The sequence below is a fragment of the Lissotriton helveticus genome, chromosome 9 (genome assembly GCF_964261635.1).
Source record: "Lissotriton helveticus chromosome 9, aLisHel1.1, whole genome shotgun sequence".
Taxonomy (NCBI): domain Eukaryota; kingdom Metazoa; phylum Chordata; class Amphibia; order Caudata; family Salamandridae; genus Lissotriton; species Lissotriton helveticus.
In genome coordinates, this window is record NC_136070.1 from 533,486,489 (window position 1) to 533,510,973 (window position 24,485).

Below are 24,485 nucleotides of genomic sequence, written 5' to 3' on the forward strand. Positions count from 1 at the left end.
CAGGTTTCATGCCACTGTACCCTCACCTGTGGGCTAAGGCATCCTGCTAGAGGTGTGAATTAACTAGGTCCTAGGCAGTGGGTTGCAGGTATGGCACACAGGGATTTGTGCCATGTCGACTCTTCACTTTTCTCTGCACCAAAACATGCAGCATGCAATGGCGGTGTGTGGGTGTTAAGGTGCTGGGCCTCTAAGGGTGGCACAATAGGTGCTTAGAGGCCTTTCCTGGTCACAGTGCCCTTGTTACACATAGTACCTTTTACAAGTGGCTTACCTGTGGCCAGAGATGTGTCAATTGTGGGTACAAATCTAAAGTTTTGGGAAAGAACACAGGTCCTGGGAATCTGATTGGCAGGGACCTAGGGCACATCAAGTCAAGTTGCATCAGATGTCAGGCAAAATGTGGGGTGGGGTAACCATGCAAAAAGGGGCACTTTCCTACAATCACTTGCACCTGTGACCGCATCATAGATACAATTTCACAACTCATGAGCATAGTTAGGGCTCTTGTAGATGAAGTTAAAATGATGTCCTCACAATAAAATAATGAGCCCGCTATTCCAGTAGGACATTTACAATGCATCTGTCAAGTTGTTGAAGAATCGATAGCCCAATTAATCCAACAAGTCAAAAATTATTCAATGTGTACTGCCAGCCATGGAAATCGGGGGCCTAAACAAAATATGTGCTAAGTCCAGGATGATCAACAACAACCAATAATTCAACCTATCTTGAAAGCTTTAAGAAGCAACATTTCCACAGCAGGACAAGGAACATCATGTAGACTACAGGACCTATTTGTGCCTGTGAAAATAAACGAGAATGAAGATATACAAAAAGCACCAGTGCATGATAGTGAAGATAACCAAGTAATAAATATTACAAATTCATCCGCCTCTATGAAGACAAATTGGCTAACTAAAAGAGCAAGGAAACGGTTAAGGAAGGCACGTAACAAAACAAAAAAGTCAGCCAAGATGGGTACGGCTGAGAGACCGGAGGATTGTTACCCAATCTTTAAATATATTTCATTGTAAACCTGATGAGAAACGTCTATAGAGATGGAGTTGGCTGAAGCGCCAACCAATCATATCCAGCTATTTGCCCCTGTGGATGAAACAGGAAAAGTATCTGAAGATCATACTGTAGGAGCTCTGGCTAATCAACCCTCCGGTCTAGAAAATGAGCAAGGGCAATTCCAAGATAACAGAGATAAAGCAGAATATTAGTTGGGTTGAAGGACATTAGGCAAAATATATCACCAATACTACAACAAAATACGTTATCAAATTCAACATGATTTACATCTCCCCACCAGCAAATAGCTTAGGACAATTGCAAAAAGAAAACCAGGCTATTCTTCATGTGTTCTCTTCAATTGGAAATCCCCTCACGCGTATGGTGACAAAAAGTACGAGACCAAGTCCTAACTACCCTAACAGGAACAACATAAGCACAAATCAGGATAATAGTCCTTCCTTTTCTTCAAAGATTATTTTTATCCCTCACTGCGATTCAAGGGGTCTGCATGATATTCTTAACTATGGTAACATATCAAAACCAATAGACTCAATACCAGAGCTTGCTCATCTAACAACTGATGCCCTAGATTCTGTCCAATTTAAATATGATTTCACTATTTCTCCACGAGAAATTACCTGCATTACATGGCACAATAATGAAATTGTCGACAAAATTATGGAAAGTGGCCCATATTTTGCATAGTGGGGACAGAGATCAGGAAATGCAGTGTCAAAAAATATCCTGACTTATTGATTCATACTTCTGTCATGAAGATGCGTGATCAGCTAAGAACAGCGACAACAAGGAATCGTGGAAAGAAAGCTAATGTCCTAAAAGGAGAAATCGGTCTGCTATTTCACCGTGCATTATCTTCAGGCATTATGATTACAAGTTCACTCTCAGGCACACGTATTTGCGAGCAAATTCCTAAAAAACTGGTTCTAATGGTGATTGGGCTTGGCTTGCACCAATTCTTACCAAGGGAAAACAAGAAGGAAGCGACTGATGGTTGAACTGTTTTGCCAGACCGCAAATGTCTATTAGCATCTGTTCCTGGAATGTGCATCGCCTTTCAAGACTGCTGGAAAATCGAGATACAACGGTCTTCTTACAAATTTTCTAAATTTGAATGTTCCAGGAAACTTGGAAAGAGGATAACATCGCCATCATTGGTTATCAAGAATATTACGTTCCTCCAAATTGTTCATCTTCTTTTGGCCGAGCTAAAGTTGGGCTCTCAATTTATATTTAATTAGAATTAGATACCAAGCCTCAAGAAATCGATCATCAATTACCATGGCTCTAATGTTTTGAAATTCATCTACAAATCCCAATCATTTTATTGAACCTATACTTGAGCACAAAGAGATCAATCGAAACAACCCAGATTACTGTCTTCTTTGAAATATTCAATACTCTTACTCATCAATACCCAGAAACTAGCCTAATTATCACAGGTGACTTAAATATGCACATGGTTATTAGATATTCTTCAGATAATTCAAATAGTGTCACAATCCAGTCGTATTGTGCTCAATTACAAAAATTGAGCCTAATAGTACTACAAGAACATCCATTACACAATTCAATAGGCGTACCAACCTATAAAAACACTAAGCACCACTCTATAATTGATTACACTATCATTTCAAAGGATCTAGATTCTGGAATTGGTGGGTATTGTGCTGCTCTGCAATTGGAAAGCGATCACAATTCTCAAGTTATAACACTGGCGCTACCAGCTTACTATCATCTGAAGTAAAATAACTTTTAACAAACGCCAACTGCTTTTAACCTGAAAAGACGTATATGGCGAACAAAAAAGCAGTTGGAAATAATGACACTCGTGGAAAATCAAATAGAATGTGCCCATCGCGAATCTCAAAATGGCAAATCCATGGTAGACATCTAGTCTCGTTTATGCTCTTCTTTAATAGAAAATTTTCCAGCTAAAAGTACAGCTACGGAAATCCCTATTAAAGCCACTTACAACAGGTGGTATTGGCATGAGCTTCATTTACAAAAGAAGGCTCTCAATTAAGCAACAAGGGCAGTTTATAAGCAACCAAACCGAGATTCTAATTTTACCATAAAGCATTCATTGAACTGCTTGAGAAGAGCATACACACAGAAGATTTGGAAGGCTAAAAGTGCTTACTTACCACAAGGATTTATAGTCTAAGCTACATTATGCTTGCAAAACTAACAATATCAAATCTTTTTGGGAAACTATTAACAACCTGGAGAATTGTTTCAGGAGGGCAAATAGCACAAATTTGAATCTGGCTCGGACGCTTTTATTTCCGGTCTATATGGGGTCCATCCTGACATTTATACAGGAAAAAACATCCAATGGAATATTACAACCGTTCTAAGTGATACAAAATATCATCATATTGGGAGTGAAAGCCCTTACAATGATAAGCCACTACTAATAGAGATAACAAATGAGGAAATGATAACAACAACTATTGGTGGGATGAGATCCAATGGGGCAGCTGGCCCTCATAATATTCCTAATGCCGCTTTTAAAGTTAATCCAGAGTTATGGGCTAGAGTTCTGACTTCATTATTCAAAGATGTTGTAGCAACAAATTGTTCCCGAATCGGGGCAAGGGAGTATTTTACAGCCTATTTATCAAAGCGGCCCTTCAGATAATCTGGCTAACTATTGGCTCATAGCCCTAACCGATCTGGAGGCGAAGGTCTTCGCATCATGCCTACTTAAAGACCTTGAAGAATGGACCACATCAATGAACATAATACCAATATATCAATCAGGATTCCGAAGTGGCCAGTCAACAATTACAAATCTACTGTCCCTTACATTGATGGTGGAGAGGACAATATACAAAAAGTTACACATCTGCTTTCTCGACTTGAAAGTCGCTTTTGAAACAATCCTACGCAAGTTAATTTGGGAGCATGGGGTGTGCCACAAAAACTATTAGATATGATTATGTTGTTATATACAATCACATGAGTACAAGTGAAATTGGGGGGTGGCAGTTGTGTGACCCAGCATTTCGAACCCTCCAGTAGATTGATGTCAGGCTGTGTATTAGCACCATGTCTTTTCCAACTCTTTATGGCTGACCTACCTCTCCATCTGCAAAATATTAATGCTCATTCTCCAAATCTCTCAGGTTATATGTTTCTCAGTTGGGGGCGCGAGCCTGAAGGCCCCTTAGTGCTGGAGCGATAGAGAACATTCTTTGTCGATAAATTAAGTTCTGTCATTTCTGCTGATGGATTATGAAGTTATGATCAACAAAAATGTAAATATTGTTTAGAGATTTAATTTGATAAATCTATGTCGTATGAAATTTGAATCTTATTGGTTATATATTTTCATGTTTATTTGTGATGGTTTATAATAAACATGGCCTATTTTACCCACAGCTCTGGTCGTCAAGTCTTAATTTGTGGGTTCTGTTCGGGACAGGCCGGAAACAATCTGGGGGTCCGGGTCATATTGAAAAGCATGTACTATAAGGAAGTGCGCCATTAGGACCCGGGACCCCGGAATCCCGGCCACGCCCTTGTGGCACCTGGCTGAAGGGATTGGTCAACGTGAACGGCTAGAAGTACTTTCGGGGCGAGACTGACGTCACTTCCTGCTGGGGCCAGTAATGAGGGGGCTATTTAGGGCATATTACCCAGGCCCCCGTCCTCTCTTCGTTACAGCACTGGCCCCAGGTGCAGTTGACTTCGTGAATCTCCCACCCACCCATCCGTAGAGTTAGAGCTTGGGAAGGTGTTGGAAGTTGAATTAAGAGTGGCGGTAAGGAGGCCACATAAAGTGACTTACATTGTTAGGGGGAGTCCTTCTGCTTACTCCATAGGCCAGCACCGAGGAGGAGAAACGGTAAGCTCATCCCAGAGAGAATGGAGACACTGGCGAGGCAAGGGTGCCAGCTTACTGTCAACTGTCAAAATTTTACTTTATTTGGTTTATCACAACCATAAAGCATACATGTACAAACATTCTATTAAAATAACAACAGGTTAAAAGTTCATGTGGTTTAAAATTTGTTTTTGCATTCATTAAATAAATACTTCCTCCCAGGCCTTATCTGTGGTCTATTTCTATTTTTTGGAGCAAATTCTCTACAGAATTCATGAATTTTACCCCGCGACATATTAGAATGTTTGAGCCTGCTCCCATCCAGCTGGTCACAGCTTGCCTGCAGGTACGGATCTGTAGCATATTAAAAATAGGTTTCAATAAATTCTTCCTTTTTTCTATGGAAGATTCACATGTGCACAGGAGGTGACACAAGGTCTCACTGTGGTAGTCACATAACCTACAACTTTGTCCCTGTTGCGTGCCTTTCCATGATGGGATCAGGTCTTTGGAGCAGTGGTCTCCCATTCTGAGGGCCATGAATTTTGTTTTTAAAGATAGCCGAAGTGCGCTATGAGGTAGGCTTGAGGTTTTAATTGTTTGTATGAATTTAAAACGGTCCATGCATGGCACCGCTTGGCCAAAGTCTTTTTATCTTCTACCAAAGATAAGGCTTTTGCATTTAGTTTACAAATCTTTTTGAAAGATGATTCTTCCGGTGATTTCTTCCAGATCTCCTCTATTTTGAGGGTTTCTAGTGATGCTCGCAGGTCATTGCCCCATGATTTGGCTTCATGTCGGTCATATTGTTTTTTAATTTCTTGCCAACATAAGTTGTTTAAAGATCCCATTTCCGCCGATCTTAGTTTCCAGCACCATTTTACTAGAGCAGCTTTCCGTTGGTATATTTGATTTTGTAAACCAAATTCCAGTCTTATTTGGGCCGGGGCTGGTCTTTTGTATAGATGGAATACAGATTTGTATATTTTTATCTGGAGGGTATTTAAAATGGCTGCTTCTTTTCCATGCCATATTTCCAGTCCGTATGAGAGTGATGGTAAGGCTTGGGCTGCCATTACCTTTAACAGGTGGTCGTATGATGGACATTGCAGTTTATCTTGGAGAACTTTGTTTGCGAAGCTCAGTGATTGTGCTTTTGCGGTGATGATTCTTTTTTGGTCTGAAAGTGACATGTTTTTGCTTATTATAACTCCCAGATATTTGTAAGCGGTTGTTTCCTCGATTTGTCTGCCTTTTGTGTACCATTTAAAAGATCTTCTACTATTGCCCGCTAGTCTCACCACTTTTGTTTTTTTAATGTTTAGTTTTAGGCCTTCTCTCTCAAAATAGTCTGTTAATTCTGATATTATTCTTTGTAGGCCTATTGGCGTTTGACTTAAGACTGCTATGTCGTCGGCATATTGGAGAAACTGAATACTTTTGTTGGCTAATTTTGGCGGATGTCCGTTTGCATTCTGTAGATGGTCTTTTAGGTCGGCCAGATATATATTAAAAAGGCTTGGGGAGAGCACGCAGCCCTGTTTGAGGCCATTAGTTATTTTTAATTCTGCAGATATTCTTCTTCCGTCTCCCAGTTTTATTTTTGCCCATGTTCCGCTATATAGTGCCATTATTGTTTCCATTAATGCCGGCGGTAGACCCCAAAGATCCAGTTTTTTCCATAGGCGTTTTCTGGGGACTCGGTCGAAGGCGGCTTTCAGGTCTATGTAGCAGGCTATTAGTCCAGTCTTTCTTTTCCCTGCTCCTTCGATTAATAACGACAGTGCTGACAAGTTGGTTAAGCAGCCCATACCTTCCCTGAAGCCGGTTTGGAATTTAGGTAGCCAGCTTACAAACTAGGGCAGGGGACACCAGCCCCTGGTTATACACTATGAGCCCAGGTGGGCAGCCTGGTGGTGGAGAGGTGAGCCCCTAGGGTGGTGGTCAAGGACCAGATGGCAGGTGCTAACCTCCCAAGGATGCAGGTGGGTTGCAACTTGCGTGGTTCTCAGTTGGGGGGCGCGAGCCAGAAGGCCCCTTAGTGCTGACGCGATAGAGATCATTCTTTGTCGATAAATTAAGTTCTGTCATCTGATGGATTATGATGTTATGATAAACATAAATGTAAATATCGTTTAGAGATTGAATTTGATAAATCTATGTCTTATGAAATTTGAATCTTATTGGTTATATATTGTCATGTTTATTTGTGATGGTTTATAATAAACATGGCCTCTTTTACCCACAGCTCTGGTCGTCAAGTCTTAATTTGTGTGTTCTGTTCAGGGCCGGGCCGGGAACAACCTGGGGGGTCCGGGTCCTAATATTGCAGGCATTACTCGACCATACAGCCAGCTATGAGGCACATCAGTGGGGCACTGGTGGGATATCAGTAGGTCAATTTGTGACACTGAACTAATTGGGTCTCCTTACCCTCGCCAGACTCCATGCACTCCTACTGCCAATTTAAATACCCAGACAGACTCACCAATCGCCCTAATTCTCTCCCAGAAATCCTCCCGAGGGAGGTCATACCCCACCAACATGTCTGATCAAGGGATACGTGATGCAGGCGGGAGGTCTAAGGACCTTAAACTGGCGCAAACTAGGTCTAAGACGGAGCCTCCCACCCTAGACTCCCGATCAAATCAAAGCTGATAACATTAACAATAACCTCCGCCCACCACCACCCTGCCTTCTACGACTGTAGCCATCACCACCTCGGGGATCCCTCCCGGCCGAAGACCACCGCGCGTGAGCGCAACGGCACCTGAAGGCCTGGCTGAAAGACGGCAAGAAGTTCATGCTCTGTAAATATGTAATATATAATTGCCCAACCCATATCACTTCTTAAAATGCAATCTTGAGTGATTTTGCATCTTGTATATATGTAACTCTAACCACTAGTATCTGTTGTAGACTTTTGTACTTATGTGAATTTAGAGTTTTTCTGTTTGTATCTTCTATGTAGCTCATGTACTCTGAAGTCCTTATGTAATGTAACTGGTCCTTTTGTGAAGCGCTCTGACACCTTCGGGTAAAGTTCGCGCTGTATAAAATTGCAATAAATACATTTAAAAAAAATTAAATGGCCCGACTGCTCGGGTTACCTACCTGGGGCCTTATTTATGAAGGTCTTGCGCCGCCGGTGCGTCACTTTTTCCCATTTTAAAAGTGACGCACCGGCGGCGCAAGTGCTTCATAAATAAGGCCCCTGGGACTTACAGGTGGTGTGAAGTCGCATTTATTTTACAAGCGAGCACATTAACTTTGCTGTCGCGTTTAGCTAATTCCAGGGTGAAGGGCCCAGTGCCGCTCCTCCCCCCCTGCCCGCCGCCACCTCCCTCCACCCGACCTTCGCACACCGGTTCTGCGAGCACCAGAAACAACCTGTAAACACTGTGCCGATAAGTTCAGTAAATGTCAGTGCAGCTTTTATGAGGCTCGAGGCCTACGTGTGCGCGCCTCTGGCAGCGTCCTCTGACAGCTGTATGGATCCCGCAGATCCTGGAAAGAGAGCAGTAAACCACGGGCTCTTTAATGCCCCCTAAGCAGCCCCTTTCATCTCCGATACCACACTGCAATTACGGATTTCCTTGTTCCGCAGTAATGGGGCGTAATCTGCCGCATCTCTTGCCAATTGCCAAAACAAATGGCCTCGTCAATTAGGGACGAGTACAGGCAAGTGCCTGACAGAGCGCGCGATAAAACCGGATTAAACAATAACACCGAGAGGCCTCGAGGCCTCTGTGCTCCACCCATAGACACAAGACACCCTCAATTACACCCGCCCTTACATAAACCTTCTATAAACGGCATTAGAAGAGCTGCGCAAGGAGAGCCCCCGTGTGTTATACCTTCAGTCCCTCTCAGCTGGGGAACAAACAGCACTTTGTGATGTCATGGGCCCTAATGCAAGCTGCGAAAATGGGCCCCTCCCTCCTTCTCACAGTTTAGCAATTAGAAAACATGGTTAATTGGAAGGCAGGGGAACCCTCACCCCCCCCCCCGACCAGTGACGTAACGAAACTTGCCCCCCCCCCCCCCCCCCCCAAGTGCATAGGGTCCTTGCCCGTCCACCACCGACCACTTTGGTCCTACTGTACTGTGCTGAGTCCCACCCCCTACAACCCGCACCGCGGGGGCTGCGGAGACTAAAGTTACGTGCGTCACTGCACTGGGCCTGTGTTAGCTCGTTTCACCCCCCTCACGGAGAGCTAGGCCCCTGATCCCCGCTTCCTCTCTTTCTCTGTAGTCTTGATGCATAATAATTCTCTCCCCCCCCCACCTTGCTTACGCTCTTTCTCTCTCTCTCTCTCTCTACACCTTGTTGTGCTCTGTTCATTTCTCCTCCTCTCAGTCTTGTCCTCTCCTTTTCTCCATACTTCTCTCTTGCTCTTCCCCTTTCTTTCTCTCTCTTTCTCGCGTTCTTTCTCTGTAACCCTCTTTGCCTCATTCTCACTCTCCTTTACTCATTGGCTCTCTTTGTTATCTTGTCAGATCCATCCCTTTGTATTGTTCCATTGGGTGTAAACTGCCCTTGTTGAATATATTGTGTCTCCTTTCAATGCACTGCTTAGTACTATGGTTGAACTTGGACTACCAGCCCGGCAGCAATGCAATCCCACATGTCCCTTCCACGTGCAAAAGAATTAAGCCATCATCAAGGCATGCGATTTAAAATAACCACAACTACCAGAATGCAATGTGGCATGGGCAGCTACAAACAGAATAACTATTGGGAATTTGTTGTCACTGTGCTGTGTCTGAGCTAATCTTATGAAGTGTAAATTATGTCTTCTTTGGAATGGAAATTATTTTGACTGTCAATTGTGAAAAGTGCCCCAGTCAATGGTGGATCTGTTTTCCCAAGTGGGAGTACAGGACCCCCTAATTCTGGCCTCCGGGTGAACAGGAAGTGGTTGTACCTAAACCTCAATGGGGGCTCCTAATGGTCACCACAACTGCAGCTTTTCCATCATGGTCAAATGTAACACTTTGATATTAAAGGGACCACATCTAAGGGAAAAAGAAAGCAAAGAAAAGGGGGCGCTTTGATAAGTAAGGACAGGCCAGGTGTAAGCGTAGTACAAGTCGGATTGAGGCATAATGAGGAATATAGGCCAGATTGGAGTGTAAGGGGCTACAAACACCAGACTGGTGCATGAGGAGGCACAAGTAAGACTGGGGCTTGGGGGGACAGGGGTAAGAGTAAGCATGGAGTGTCGGAACCCCTTTCTGAGTCCCAGAGGGCATGCAGGGGTTACTAGACCCCACTGTGGTGGTTGAGGCCTTTTACTCCTGCTGTCCTGGGGCCCTTTTACTCCTGCTGTCCTGGGACCCAGCCTACCATGTGCTCTGAGTAGCTGGGCCTAAGACTAACCCTTAAACACATGACTCTCACTGGTATCGCTGATCGAGCAGTCCAAGGCCTTCGAGGAGGAGGTAAAGTGTCAGTGTAGGCGTAAATACACAACTCAACACGCCGCCAGCAACCCCAATAAATCAGGTCCAACATAATACTGAGTTTAAAGGAAAAACACGTATATACTACACACAACTGTTCACGTCTTTCAAATTGAAAACATCAACACAATACCTTGCAAATGTAAGTCTAGCACTTTGGGCAAGTTTATCTGAGTCCCTCCTGTCTTGGCCCACTCCCCTGGTATGAAGTGTCTAGGCTATATATGAACTCCGGTAGACTCTCCAGTCCCGCAATGTATAGTGTTAGGGCGTGGCGAAATTGGAGATACTTATAGAATTGAGTACGTGGCATCCCGAATTCGTACCGCATATCATGAAAGGACTTAAGCACGCACCCGGACATAACATCCCCTAGGGTAGAGACGCCGATCGCATCCCATCCCCGGAAGCCTATTAACGTGTCCATCTGGGGCAACCGACCATTACGCCACAATGGGGTCTCCTGAGTGAGGACGTTCCACCAGCCCATCCTGCGTAAAGCCTGTCTCCATAATTGAAAGACAACCTGTGTGATGGACGGCAGAGACTTCCTGAGAGGTGCTGAATATAGCAGTATGTGGACGGATGCAGTACCCATCAAGGCCCTCTCTACTGCATATGCAGGATCGCTCCTGTCCGCATACCACCAGTCATTTAGCACCAAGAGGTGGGACGCCTGATAGTACGACAGGACATCGGAAGTGGCCAAGCCCCCAGTATAGGTCGAGCGGAAGCAAGTCTGCAGGGCCACCCGTGCGGCTCCCCCCTCCCACAAGAACCCGCTCAGCACCGAGTTAAGGCGCCGGAACCAGTCAGGCGAAACCAAAACTGGATGGTTTTGCAGTTGGTATATTAGGTGCGGAAGCGCCACTATTTTAAAAATGGCCGGCCGATCTACCTTGTATAGAGAGCGGCATCTTAGACCACATCTTCAGGTCTTCACGAGTGCGCTCCCAGACCGGGGTAATATTGCGTTCCCGGGCAATGGTCGCGTCCTCAGAGAGGAACACTCCCAGGTACTTCACGCCGTCTGTAGCCACCTGGAGCCCCCGCGCCCAATCCCCCACCGGCTGCGGGCCTCCCAATATCCAGAGCGTAGACTTCCCGGGATTCATATAGAGACCCGAGGTTTCGCCAAATATTTGTAATATTCGTAGGAGACGGGGTCCCGACCGCCCCAGATCTGTGAGGAAAAACAACACGTCATCGGCGTAGAGGGCTATTCTATCAATGAGGTCCGCAGACCATCGGAAGCCCTCGAGCTGGGCGTCTATACGCACCCAGACTGCGAGAGGTTCCATTGCGAGTGCAAAAAGGTATGGAGAGAGGGGGCAGCCCTGTCTCGTCCCACGCCTGATCCGGAAGGAGCGAGATACCCCCCCTCCAACCCGCACCACGGCCGTGAGATCTGTGTAGAGGAGCCGTACATATGCCTGAAAGCGAGGGCCCAGGTTCAGGCATCCCAGCAGGGCAAACAAGTAAGTCCAGCTCAAAGAGTCGAACGCCCTGTCCATGTCCGCCAGAAACAGCGTCGCCTGTTCCCCCAATCGTCGCCACGCCGATATCGCGACCTGGGCACGTCTAACAATATGACGAGTGGCAGGCTGTGGCATAAAGCCTGCCTGGTCAGGATGAACTAAACCCGTGATGTATGGTTTAAGTCTATTGGCAAGGGCCTTAGCCAGTATCTTGGCCTCAGTATTCAGCAAAGAGATTGGGCGGTAGGACGTGTGACTCTCCGGAGGTCGCCCCGGCTTCAAGAACACTACTACTTCTGCGTGTCGCCAGTCCGGGGGCAGTACACCATTCTCACGTGCTTCCTCTATGACCGGGCGAAGATGTGGACTCAGCTGTGTAGCAAAGCGCCGAAAGAATTCACTGGGGAACCCGTTGGGTCCCGGCGCCTTACCCGGGTTCAATTCGCCCAGCGCAGTGGCCAGCTCATCATCTGTCAGGGGACGGTCTAATACCTCCCGAGCCTCGTCTGAGACGGCCCTTGGCGGGAGGTCATCAATAAAGCGTTGTACGACCTCTGCCTCTAGGCACTCCCGAGGCGCGTACAGTGCCTCATAGTACGTAGCAAAGCTACCAGCAATCGCAATTGGTTCAAGGATAGGCTCCCCATCCAGGCCCACTATCCGAGGCGGTGGCTGGGCATGCATAATGCCCTGACACAGGCGATGAAGCATCTTGCAGGACTTGTCGCCCCATTGGTATATACGACTGCGTGTCGCCAGTCAAGCCTGTCGGGCTTCATCGAGCAGCACCGCAGCATATTGTTGTTGCGCCAGCGCCAGCTGCCGCCTAGCAGGCCTTCCGTCCTCCTCCCGACCCCTGCGCTCCAGAGCCTCCAACTCCGCCTCGCGGCGCACTAGATCTCTGCGCTTCTCCCTACGCGCCGCCGCGCACCAAGAAATATCTATACCTCGCAGCGTGGGTTTCATAGACTCCCAAAGCGTCGCCGGGGACTCTACCGTACCTATGTTGGCAGATAAAAAGTGGTCGATTTCACAGGTCATGGGGGCACAATAGGTGTCTTGCAGCAAATGCCACGGCGACAAACGCCACCGAAATGGCTGCCGAGCGCGGCCAGTACCAAGCACTACATACACCGGCGAATGGTCAGACAGCGCCCGCGGCTGGATCTCCGCAGTCAATACTCTATGCACCATCGCTCTCGGAACAAAGATGTAATCTAATCGAGAGAAGGAGTCTCGCGCTGTGGAAAGGTAAGTGAAGCCCCTACGTGCCCCATGCTTGTACCTCCAAGTGTCCACCCAATCGAGTCCCGTGACCAATGCTCGCAACCTTGTGGCTGGTCTTTCCCTCCCCACAGACTCCTGAATGCCCGCAGCGCTTCGCCATCTATCACACGAAACATCCATAACATCATTCCAGTCTCCACCCACAATGGACAGAGCTGCAGGCATCTCCACCCAAAGGGACAGCAGCATCTCTACTAGGGGCCACTGCAAAGGTGGCGGGGCGTACACGCTTCCAATGATTACCGTGTCTCCCCCAATCTCTCCCTGCACAAAAATGTACCTACCCTGCGCATCAGACCACGTGCGTTTATGGACAAACGGAACCCTACGATGTATGAGTACAGCCACCCCTCGTGATCTCTTCGTGAACCCCGAGTGGTATGCATGGGTGAATCCGTTACGCTGAAGGCATAGTGCTTTAGTGCCAAGCAGGTGTGTTTCTTGCAATAGGAGGATGTCTGTGCCCCTCCTCCTGGCCCATGTAAACACCGCACCCCTCTTCACCTTATCCAGCATCCCCCGTACATTCCAGCTCATGATCCTTGTCCCACCAGGGCCTAGCCGCACTCCCTCACCATCAAGAGACATATGTACAGCATATCGTTGAGCGGCCCAGCCTTACACGGGCAACGTTGGCAATGCAGAAAACAGTCAGTGGGCAGCAAATGCAGCGCGGGCTCTCCCTCTCCCTACGAAAACAACCCCCAACTCCCCCCCAACCTCCCCCCACCCCGCACCTCCTAAACCCGGAAGCACCTGTCGTGGTCGGATCATGGTCCCGGCCCCAACTGGGAGCCAAGTACCACCCCCTCCAATGAATCCCCTCACAACAGTCCATGTAGAACTAGACTGTCGCTCCCTCCCCGAACTAGACCAAGTGTGGCCACCAGCCTAGGCAGCATTGCACCTGGTCATTTACATAGGAGTTGCAAATGAATCATGAGTCAGTTCCCTCCATAGTCACGGCACGTCTTCCTGGACTCCCGGCATGTCCTCATTTCGGCGGGAAGTCGATCCAGACTGCGAGCCACAGCTCGAGCGCGATCTGCCCCTGCGCCGGGGCCGACCCTCGGGGCCCCCTCTGGCAGAGTTACTCGAGGAGGAGTCGGATTCCCCGCCTTTTGCCGTGTTGGTCCGAACCCTCACAGTTTCATCCGTCCACTGAAAAACCTCTTCTGGAGTGTCAAAGAAAAATGTACGGGACTGGAAGATGACCCGCGGCCTCGCTGGGTAGAGCAATGCATATTGTATCTTTAGACCACTGAGACGCGCCTTGGCTGCGATAAAGGATTGGCGTTGTTGCTGAACCTGTTTTGTGTAGTCTGGAAGAATGAGAATATTCGCATTCTCGTATGTGAGCTTGCTCTTCAGACGCGCCTGCTTCAGGATAGTGTCTCGGTCAACATAATTCAGGATTTTGGCGATCATGGGGCGCGGGCGCGCACCAGCCGGGGGTTTCTGTGTTAGCGCACGATGGGCTCTCTCGACCACAAAGCAGCGGGAGAGGACGTCAGGTGGAATCCAGCTCTCCAGCCATTGTGCCAGGAAGCGCTCTGCATTATCCTTTTCACAGTCCTCCGGAAAGCCTATGAAGCGTAGATTACTGCGCCGGGCGTGCCCCTCCGCGTCCTCAGCTCACAGAACCAGGCCCTTCTGGGTTCTCTCCAGGGCCAAGACCCTCTTCTTTAGGGCCGAGACATCATCCTCCACCTCCGAGATGCGCGTCTCCGTGCCCGCAATGCGTTCCACTGCGTTCTGCAGGTCCTGCCGAAGAAGCATGACATCTGAGCCCACTGCCCCAATCTTGGCATCTAGTGCGTCTCTGGACTGCGTGATCGCCGCCAAGAGCGCTGCATTGTCCAGGGCCGGCGGCTGTGCTCCCTTTGCGCCAGCCGCCTCCGTAAATTTATCGATGGGCCCCTGCTTGCCTTGACTCCCACTGCCTCCTCTCGTCATGCTGCCGTCGATGTGAGGGGCGGCTTAACTGCCTCTGCGTAGCTCGCTCCCACCGGAGGCCGAGGCCCAATATGCCGCCAACCGCAAGATGCCCGCCCCCAGGAGGGCGCAACTGTCCACTATGGCGCCGATCCCCGCCGACTGCTGCGCTCCCCCTCAGCCAGAGCTCACTTATGCTGGGCGCCGGTCCAATGCTGAGAAGGGCCCCCTCAGCTCCAGCGCCCTAAGTAATGTGCGCCGGAGCCCGATGTGGCCCCCGAGGTTTGAATCTCCAGCCGCAGCCGCCCCACTGGTAGTCGCTGGGCCGCTCAACACGCCGCACTGACCTGGATGCGCGACGGGGCCTCTCGCCCAACCAGCCACACTCCTCTGCTGATCAGCACGGCCACCGCTATCACTCAAAATGGCGGCCTCTCCCGTCGGGCGTCGCTGGCTGTCTGCTGCCCAGGCTCCCGCAGGGCTCGCCTCGTCCCCCGGTCCCACTGCTGCCAACCCACTGGAGACGTGGTCCTCAGGGCTCCGGATCTCCTGGTGGGCAATGGGCGCGCGACGCTCCCACTCTCAAGGCGGCCGCCCCAGTTCGCCGGACTGCAACAAAATCGAGGCCCCGGCTTCACAGGCCTCGCCGGACCGCTCCGACCGCGGTTCTCCGCCGGGACCCTCCCGGACCACGGGAGCCGACACCGGCGCCACCTCTCGCCGTCGGAGGGTGACCTCAGGACCGGGCACCAATACCCCGACACTGGGAATCGCTATGATGACCAGGGCAAGGATAATTGGGAAGGATGTCTTCTGGCTGGTCGGAGCTCACGCTCTACACGACCGCCATGCTCGCCGGCTAAGCCACGCCCCCGTAATTCGATATTCTTGACATCGATATTGTTTCAGTGATCCCTGTTCGCTCAGTCACTCGTGCTTACATAGTCTGTCTCAGAGAGATACAGAATAAACAGGCGGGGCGTTTACAATAAGTATTTATTGAACAGTTGTTATTCTGATGTAGAATAGATCAGCTGCAACAACCAATAGACAGTATAAGATATAAATGATTAGCAGTACTGTAAAGGTAAATGGATGGTATAGCTCTACCATCATACAATAATCATGAATACATACGAGTATATAAAACACATGATAATAAACAAATGCTATTTCTACTGTAGTGTAGTTCCGATTATCCCAATAGGCTCTGCGCATTGGAATAATATCTTCAATAGTATAGACGTAGGACAGAGGTTAACTAGGTCTTCTACTGACGATATTAAACTTAAGTTTTGTGTGCCAGCTAGCTCAGAGTTCACTAGAAACTTTCTCGAATAGGCGAGGAGGAGTTTAACCTCCCTGGATAGACAAGAAGGGATTTCGTTTCTGACAACCATAGAACATGACAACTTTGCTCTCCCTAATCAAGAGTATATCTCTAGAGTCGTGTGAAAACAAAAGACAGCTATTTTACTCAGTCAATCTCTTTCTCAGGACTCGGTATCCCAGTTACCCGCGAGGGCAAGCTGGAAACGCTGGAGGCTGGATTCCTCGCCAAGAGGAAAGGCAGCGTCTTCCTCAGCGCGTCAAAAGGGAGGGGCAGCGTCCGTGGGCTCTCTGCATCAGCTGGGCTCTCCGGCAAGTATCGCTGCTTCAAGCTCATCACCACCGTGTCTTTACTTAGGGCAGCGTCGGTATATTTATACCTGAAAGGTGCCGGGTTTGACGTAAGGATGGACATAAGACGTCAGTAAGGATCATTAAGAACTGGTCGTTCTTACATTCTTTACAGGAGTTCTCGAACGAAATCAAAACAATAGCAGCGGGGGATTTCCCAGGTTTGCTGAAGGTTTGGTTTGTTTAGAGAACTCGGTGTGCTTTCTAGGGGGCTGGAGGAATAGTGCTTGCTCAATGTGACAGCATGCGCTATGACTTAATCTGAAACGGTTTTCTGTGCCGTTGTATGGATATTAGTGAATTATAACCGGACAAGGGTCAGAAATAGGAGTATTGATACAGGCCCTTAGATAAACACACTACACCCACTCCACGAATTCATGTCCATATTTACTAACCTAATCAATAGTAAACATAACTAATAGTGCATGTGTATACCGAACCACCCAAAAATACATTTTTTGCATTTTGAAAAAATTGCATTTTGCGAAAAACACGAAAATGAGTATAGGTACTGTATGCATTCAAGCAGTGTAATCATTCAATAAAGGATGCACATTTTATATCAGCAAGAATGATCTGCGAAAATAACACATGAAATGGCTCTTAATACAGAAGAAAAAGGGCGAGACCACTTCATCACATATAAATACAATTACTTGTAAATAAGCTAGAGGTTGAGGTAATGTATTGTCTCTAGAGTTCCTAAAAATAGAAGCTCTGTTCTCTAGGAATAGTTCTACTTTAAGCAGAAGATAAGTGCCAAAAAGGTAAATATTATGGATTTTGGAAAAAAGTTTTCGTTTTCAGGGGAAGAAGGAAAAAGTTCTCAGTAGCTTTGTTTTTTAAAGCTGAAGGCCAAATTCAGAGTTCAGGGAACGCTGTGTGCACGTTTGCTTAAAGTCACTCTCTCTGTTCTGGTGAAAACATCATTTCAGACAGACTCTCAAAAAAACAGTCTACTGCCTCAGATGAAAGTTCGACCAAGTTGGAAAATGTCGCTATCATGCAGTCGTGCGCATGTTCGCTTTCAGTGATGTTTCGATCAGCATTGCTTACAGAAGGTCGTACCTGGTTGATGCTGCTTTCATCCTGTACTTCACTACCCTTCAATCGTAGTGGTGAAGTCTCCACGAATGCCGTCATCAGGATAGGTAGCCGCTGGGGACAGCACAATGCATGAGCCTTTACTGGATCCAACAAAGTATCTGCATCCAATGTACTTCTGATTGTAGTGTAAGACAGGTGTCCAACACGCATTCTTCGCCGCATAGCATGCATCTCAATACAGGTAAGACACAATTCTGCCATATGGGTCTGAATGAAAGAAACCAGGTCATATTCAGATCTCTTAGCCGGGCTAATCCAAGGACTTTAGTTATGCGGTCCCGGTAGCGTATAGCTAGGATCGTTTCTTCCATTGTTGCTGGAGTCTTGTCTGTGACATGGCTTGCCATAACAAAGCAGGAGTAGCAAAAATAAAATGCCTGCTACGAGTCCCAACAGGAGTGGAAGTCCGCCAAAGATGGAATGGACGAAATTAGGAAAAATACCCAGGACTGCTTTGAATGGTGTTAACATCCCGAAAAAACGGTCTCGCGATACCATTTGTATCAGAAATATTTAAGATTTCGCTTAGCATTTCTGCGAAGTGTAGGGGGCAATTTGTTGATAACAATGAATGTATCTCTCCCGTTGTCCTTGCAACTTGGAGATCATACGTTTCTTTTGATGACGTCAAGTGAACTGGCGTCTGTAGGAGCACAGTCTTCATTCTGCTTAAAGTATCAATTCGAATATAAGAGATTTTCAAACTGGGCCAAATTTTTTCCTCCCTGTCTGGAGTGTCATTCGGAAACAATACTCGCTCACAACAAGTGACCATGGAGCTCACGCTTACGAGATAAGGTTTTCCTGGCAGCAAGCCACAACATCTGTGATCTACAATTAGAATGTAACTCCCGTTAGGAAGTCTTCTAAAGAATGGTTCTATTTGTGTTGCCGGTGTGCCGAGCTGGTGACATGAAAGGTTATTTGAAGTCCCCTCACAGGCCCCATGCAAACTTATACCCTGACACAGAAGTATACCACTTAGTGATTTTTCACAATTATTACCACTAAGAAATACATTCTGTCCTTTATTACTGTAACATGTGTGTGTATAAGGTAAGTTCCATGTTGACTTAATGTATCCTTTACCCAACCTTTCATACTGGCCTGCCTGTATATATTTTTGGCAGTATCGAAATTGGAAAGTCGTTATCGGAATAGTTATGATTCCGTGTATTATCCATTCAATGACAGGTCGTTCTGACATTTTCAATGGTAATCTCTCAAGTTTTTCAATGCTCAGAATTGTATATTCTGCACCCTTTTGTGCCAAGCTGATTTGTGTATCAGTAAGGTTAAAGATAGTGAATAATGACGTTGTGTTGATTAGACGCCAAGGCACGTAGCCTGAACGCAGATTTTGTAACGTCCAGCCAAGCTGTACAATAGAACGCAATTGGGACTGACCGTGTTGCAACATCAGTAAGTCTTGCTCTATTATATTGATAGCAGATGATACAATACTGTCCAGTGAATATATTCTGGAAGACAGAGTCATTAACCCATTGTCCACAACAGAAAGTGATTTTTCCAAATTAACACGGTCAATTTCCCGTATTTTCTCTGCTGTCTCAATTTGAGTTTCTTTCCAAGCTTCGTTGTAAGCTGCATATATAGAGGCCGCTATGAAACGTTTTTGACGCTGTTTGCGTGGTCCCATAATGAAATCACGTAAGTCAGCACCTTCTTTAAGTAAAGTCAAGTGTTGCTTAATTTCAACCAGTGTGGATGTTTGTAGCCCTTCGAGGCAGAGTTTCCCTACACTGTAAGTAGTTATAATCCCTGGATGTTGTCTCTGGGAGTATCTAGGGTCTGGCCTGGTCAATGTGAACCCCTGTATTTTGTTCAGGAATCTATCTTGACAGTTATTCGTGTCTGTGGGCCAGATCAACCATTTTTTCCAATCAGGATGTGTTCTGTTTTGGTTTCAAATATGGGATACGTCTATCTCAACATCTGTAGTGCTATTACTGTCAGGTGTTGGTTTTGGAATAGACGGTTTGTTTAAGTCTTTAATTTTGGCTAGGCCAAGACAGGTAGTCTATTGAATTGTGTCATTCAAAAATATAATTTGTTCTGGGATCATGCAGGCTCTAAATAATGATTCTATACCTTGCACTTGCCAATCTTTAGTACCCCAGATTGTTTTCGTTTCAATATTATTGTTCCAGAAATGAAAACCGAATGTTTTCATTTTTTCAAAAAATTTCTCTGAATAGATTAATTTTGTATTTGTAAGCATGGTTTTCATTCCTGTCTTATTTAACATTCTAAAATAAAATGTTTCTGCATTACTTGTGTTAAACCCTGAGAAGTATGAACATTTTTCATAAAATGTTTTTGAACTGCCTTTTGGTGGAGTTGCACAATGTTCCCATTGGTTATAATTAAAAACATTTCTAGGTTGAGCAGATTTATGCAGATAATGGTGACCATAGTGGTTGTAACAATACATCTGGTCATAATTAGATGAACCTTGCAAATAATCATGTTCTGTAAATTTAGCTGACATCACTAGATCTGACATCATATCATTAATACTTTCAAAGTCCCAATCATCAGCGAATGTGCTTGGTTTTACAAAGTCACTTAATGAAATCTTGAATTGATGAGGATACTTCAGGAGCTCAACCGGGCCATAGATTTCGTAATCAGTTTTGTCCCATGCTACCCCACCGGGTATAGGATTGGCTGTGAAGTTTACTGAAGAAAGTTCTCTTTTCTCGATGTGTGAAGACTTGTGTGGTTTCAGGACCAAGTTGATTTTCTGACTTGCTGTGTCCATTGTAACGTATTTTCCCTCAATAAAATGCCCCAAGCATAGTACCATGATGAGCCAAAGTATGAGGACAAATACACCGAGTGCCACCCAAAATTCAATCCATGGAGAAATCAGATAAGTTTCTTGTAGTTGATGAATGAGTTCCTTTGCTTCGTCTTTAAAAGTTTTTGATTTTGTTGGCTGTTCCTCAGGTTCACTTGGATCCTCAAAAAAATCATCGAAGTTGATGAAGTAGCCTGATGCTGTTCTGTCAATTGTTTCAATTGCTTCTGGATTCCTTTTTGCTTTTGGAATTTGCTTTGTTTCATTAGCATAGTCAGTGGTTACATTATTGTAGATTGGTGTTTCTTGATGTAAAGTTTGGATTTGGGTTTCAAGAGGTTAAGTTCCATGGCTTTGTTGCATAGTCCTTGTTGATTCACTGTGGGTTTATCAAATGTGATTAGTCTCTCAGTTTGAACCTCTGTGTTTGTAGCAAACTTTTGTGTTCTACTACTTCTTGGGAGTCCACTTGGCCTACTACTTGTTATCGGCCACATGATTGTGGTTTAACCAGGTCGATGGATACAACTCGGTTCTCCTTTTTACCAGCAAGGGGCGGTAATACTACCGATCTTGTCCCGTTGATAGCCAAGACAGGTACTGCTTTTCTGTAAGAAGGCCCAAATTCCTTCTTTACCGTAATCTTTTCTCTGACCAGATCCCCGATTTTTGGAATCCAGACAGGCCTTGCTGGGACAGGTGGTTTCTCTTCAGTGATTGTTGGCTGTTGTTTCAACTTTATGTTGCTCAGGTCTTTTCTTGTTTCGTTTAAGTCCTGTAAAATAGCCAAACGATCTTTGATATCAAAGCATTTTTCTTTAACCACTGAAGTTTGACTATCGAGGTCCTGGATCAACATTCTAGTCCCAAACAATAGTTCGTATGGACTGAGACCTCTCAGAGAATTTTTTGGCAGATTATTAAGACTACGTTGGACACTTATTAAATGTTTGACCCACCCAGCTCCCGAACCTAATACCTTTGCCATTATAGATTGCTTTATGCCTTGTTTTTTTCTTTACACCATCCCATTTCCCTCAGGAAGGAAGTGAGAAGAGTCCCGCAATGCAATGCCCATGCAGGCCATGCCCCCCCTATAAGCTCGAGAGCTAAAGGCAAGACATTGGTCAGAATGTAGCATGCTCCTAGCGTATATGCCATTATAGACTCGCAAATCTTTTCATAACAGTTCAGACGTCAGCCGAGAGCTGGGGTCTACATTATAAGTAAAAATAGTCTCTACATGTTAATATGACGCATTATTCATACTGGGTTTTTTATTTATATTTATTGTTTAATCCAATCTGGAGCGAAACGCCATGGTAATATACCGTCTCGGTCGCCACTGCGATCTCTGTTGCAGTCTGGGCAGTTTTTTGCAAATATGTGATGTTCCAGGCTCATTTGTGGAAAATTAGTACGGTTTGGTAAACATTATCTGCGCCATCTTGCCTTTTCCCCTGATGCCACACTTTTGTCGTGCGCGCCCGCCATTTTAGGTGCCTCGATCAGGACCATCCCTTTTGCATGCCACTGGCCCCCGACATAGCCCTTCGCCCTCACCAAGCCTGCACGCTGACCAACCCCCCCTCGCTCGCACATGCTTCGAGTCATAAACCCCTCTTCAGCGCAGCTCTGCCTCAAAGCCCCATCCTGTTCCCAGCGCGACCCCTCCCTTCATTCTTTTTATAGTCCCCGGCCCTTTGATGCAAAAACCCTTTTCCTGTGCCCGCTTGTCTTCCTTGCTCCCAGGCCAACACCTAGCTCTGCCGATACTATTCCTCGCCCCTCTCCGTACAGTGGGAAGCTTCCCTCATCAAAGGACCCCCGAGTTGATCAAAGCCCCCACCCCCCGAGATCCAATCGAGCCTCCCACATTCCATGAATCGGCGGAATATCCAGCTGCGCGATAACCATCACCTGTTGTGACCGGGGTGGGGACTTCTACTGTAAATGTGTGTGGGAACGGGCCCGAGGGGGAAATCCCGGGGATGCCTTTCCGTACATCAAAGTATTGACGAGAATGTGTTACATGCAATAAAGTGACAAACTTGTGTATAAGAGGCCAGGCCTCAGAGATGCGGCTAGAGCACCTCATGACGATACCTGCTGTCTGATTTGTCGTGTTCTCCTCCGGAGAGAATAAATCTTGTTTCCTGCTTTCCAGTCTCCAGCGCCTGCCTCTTCATTGATTTAATAATTCGTGGGTTACAGAGGCAATACCGCCCGGCAAATATCGATTGTCCCCGACCTTAGTTTCAACAATTGGCGTCCCAAGCGTGGGGCCCATCAGCGACTCGTGGATCCAGTGGGAGAGGTCCTGACGACAGAGTGAACGACTGCAACGATCGGGAGAGCTCTTGCCCAATAGACCCTCGTCTGGCAGCCGATCATCCGAACTTCACTAGTTCCGAACAGACCTCTCTCGAGTGATCTACGGTCCTGACTGGGAACCATTAGGAGTGCCGTGAGAAATACGAGAAAAAGAGGACGAACGGGCGCTGGATTCGGAAGACAAGAAACTGTCCATACGGTCCGGGTAAGGTCGTGTAAACACGACGAGTTGCGAAATAATTGCTTGATTGTTTAGGAAATACTAGTATTGCTCTTTATTTGACTTATTTGGAGATTCACTGTCTGCACACGGAGAAACAGTAGGCTCTTTCCCTTTTGCAAACAGTGAAGGATAGGTAACGCAGCCGTCGTGCCTATTTTTCTCCCCCACTGATTCTATTATTTATTTACGGTTTTTGGGAGATTCCCTCTCCCACACTGATTAACTGGGTTCTTTGACCCCGAACTACTGTTCACGAATTGTCTTCTGGAGATTCGCTGTCTGCAAACAGGAAATAACAGATTCCTCTTTACGGATAGTGAAAGGGTAGAGGACGCAGACTTTTGCGCCCTACTTATTCTCCCCACTGATTTCACTTTATTTTATTCTATTTTTATTTTATTTTTATTGATTGTTCTTTATTGGTTCATGAGGTATTCACTGCCTGCAAACAACGTAGAATAGAAATATTCTGTCTAGTCTTTGCGCACAGTGATAAGATAGGCAGTGCTGACTTTTTGTCCCTCGTTGCGAGCCGTCATGTCTGTCTTCTCCCCACTGATTAATAATTGGTTCAGCCCGGACCGCTTGTTAGAGGTGGATCATCTAGCTCCGCTGGAAGGCACCCCTAATAAGGACATGTTCATAAACTATGGATTAGTTACCATAGCCTATAATAAATTGTGCACAGGTATACCAAAGAAAGTCAAGACAAACAGTGGCCACTGGTAGGATCCTTCGACCTTGATAAAATAGAAACGTTAGAAATAGCCCTTCGTAATAATAAGACAACGCCTATTATGATCGACAGTCTCGGTATGTGGCGCAAAGAGGCTATGCGACGACAAAAAAAAGACGAGGACAGAGCAGGTAGAGGAATATATCGACAAGACAACCCCTGGACACCACAACCCGAAAGTTATCCCCCGACACTACGCACAGGACGGCCAGACTTAGGGCAAGACCAATGCGCTTTTTGTAGATGTGTCGGACACTGGAAAGCACAATGCCCGACTTTACTGAGCACGAGTAGGAACAGAGGACCGACAGGAATAGCAGCCCGGGAGAAAAGGAAAAGGCGCGAGACAAAGAAGAATCAGACTCACATGGACAGACCAGATAGAACCACCACGTTTGATTATGCCCGATGGCACAGATTTCGCCAGAACGATTTCAGCGACATGTTCGAGTTTTCATAGATCGGACCATGTCGAGACAGGAACCCAGTCTAGCTCTAAATCAACAGACAGAAAGAGAAAAATTATGGCCAATAACTGTTTT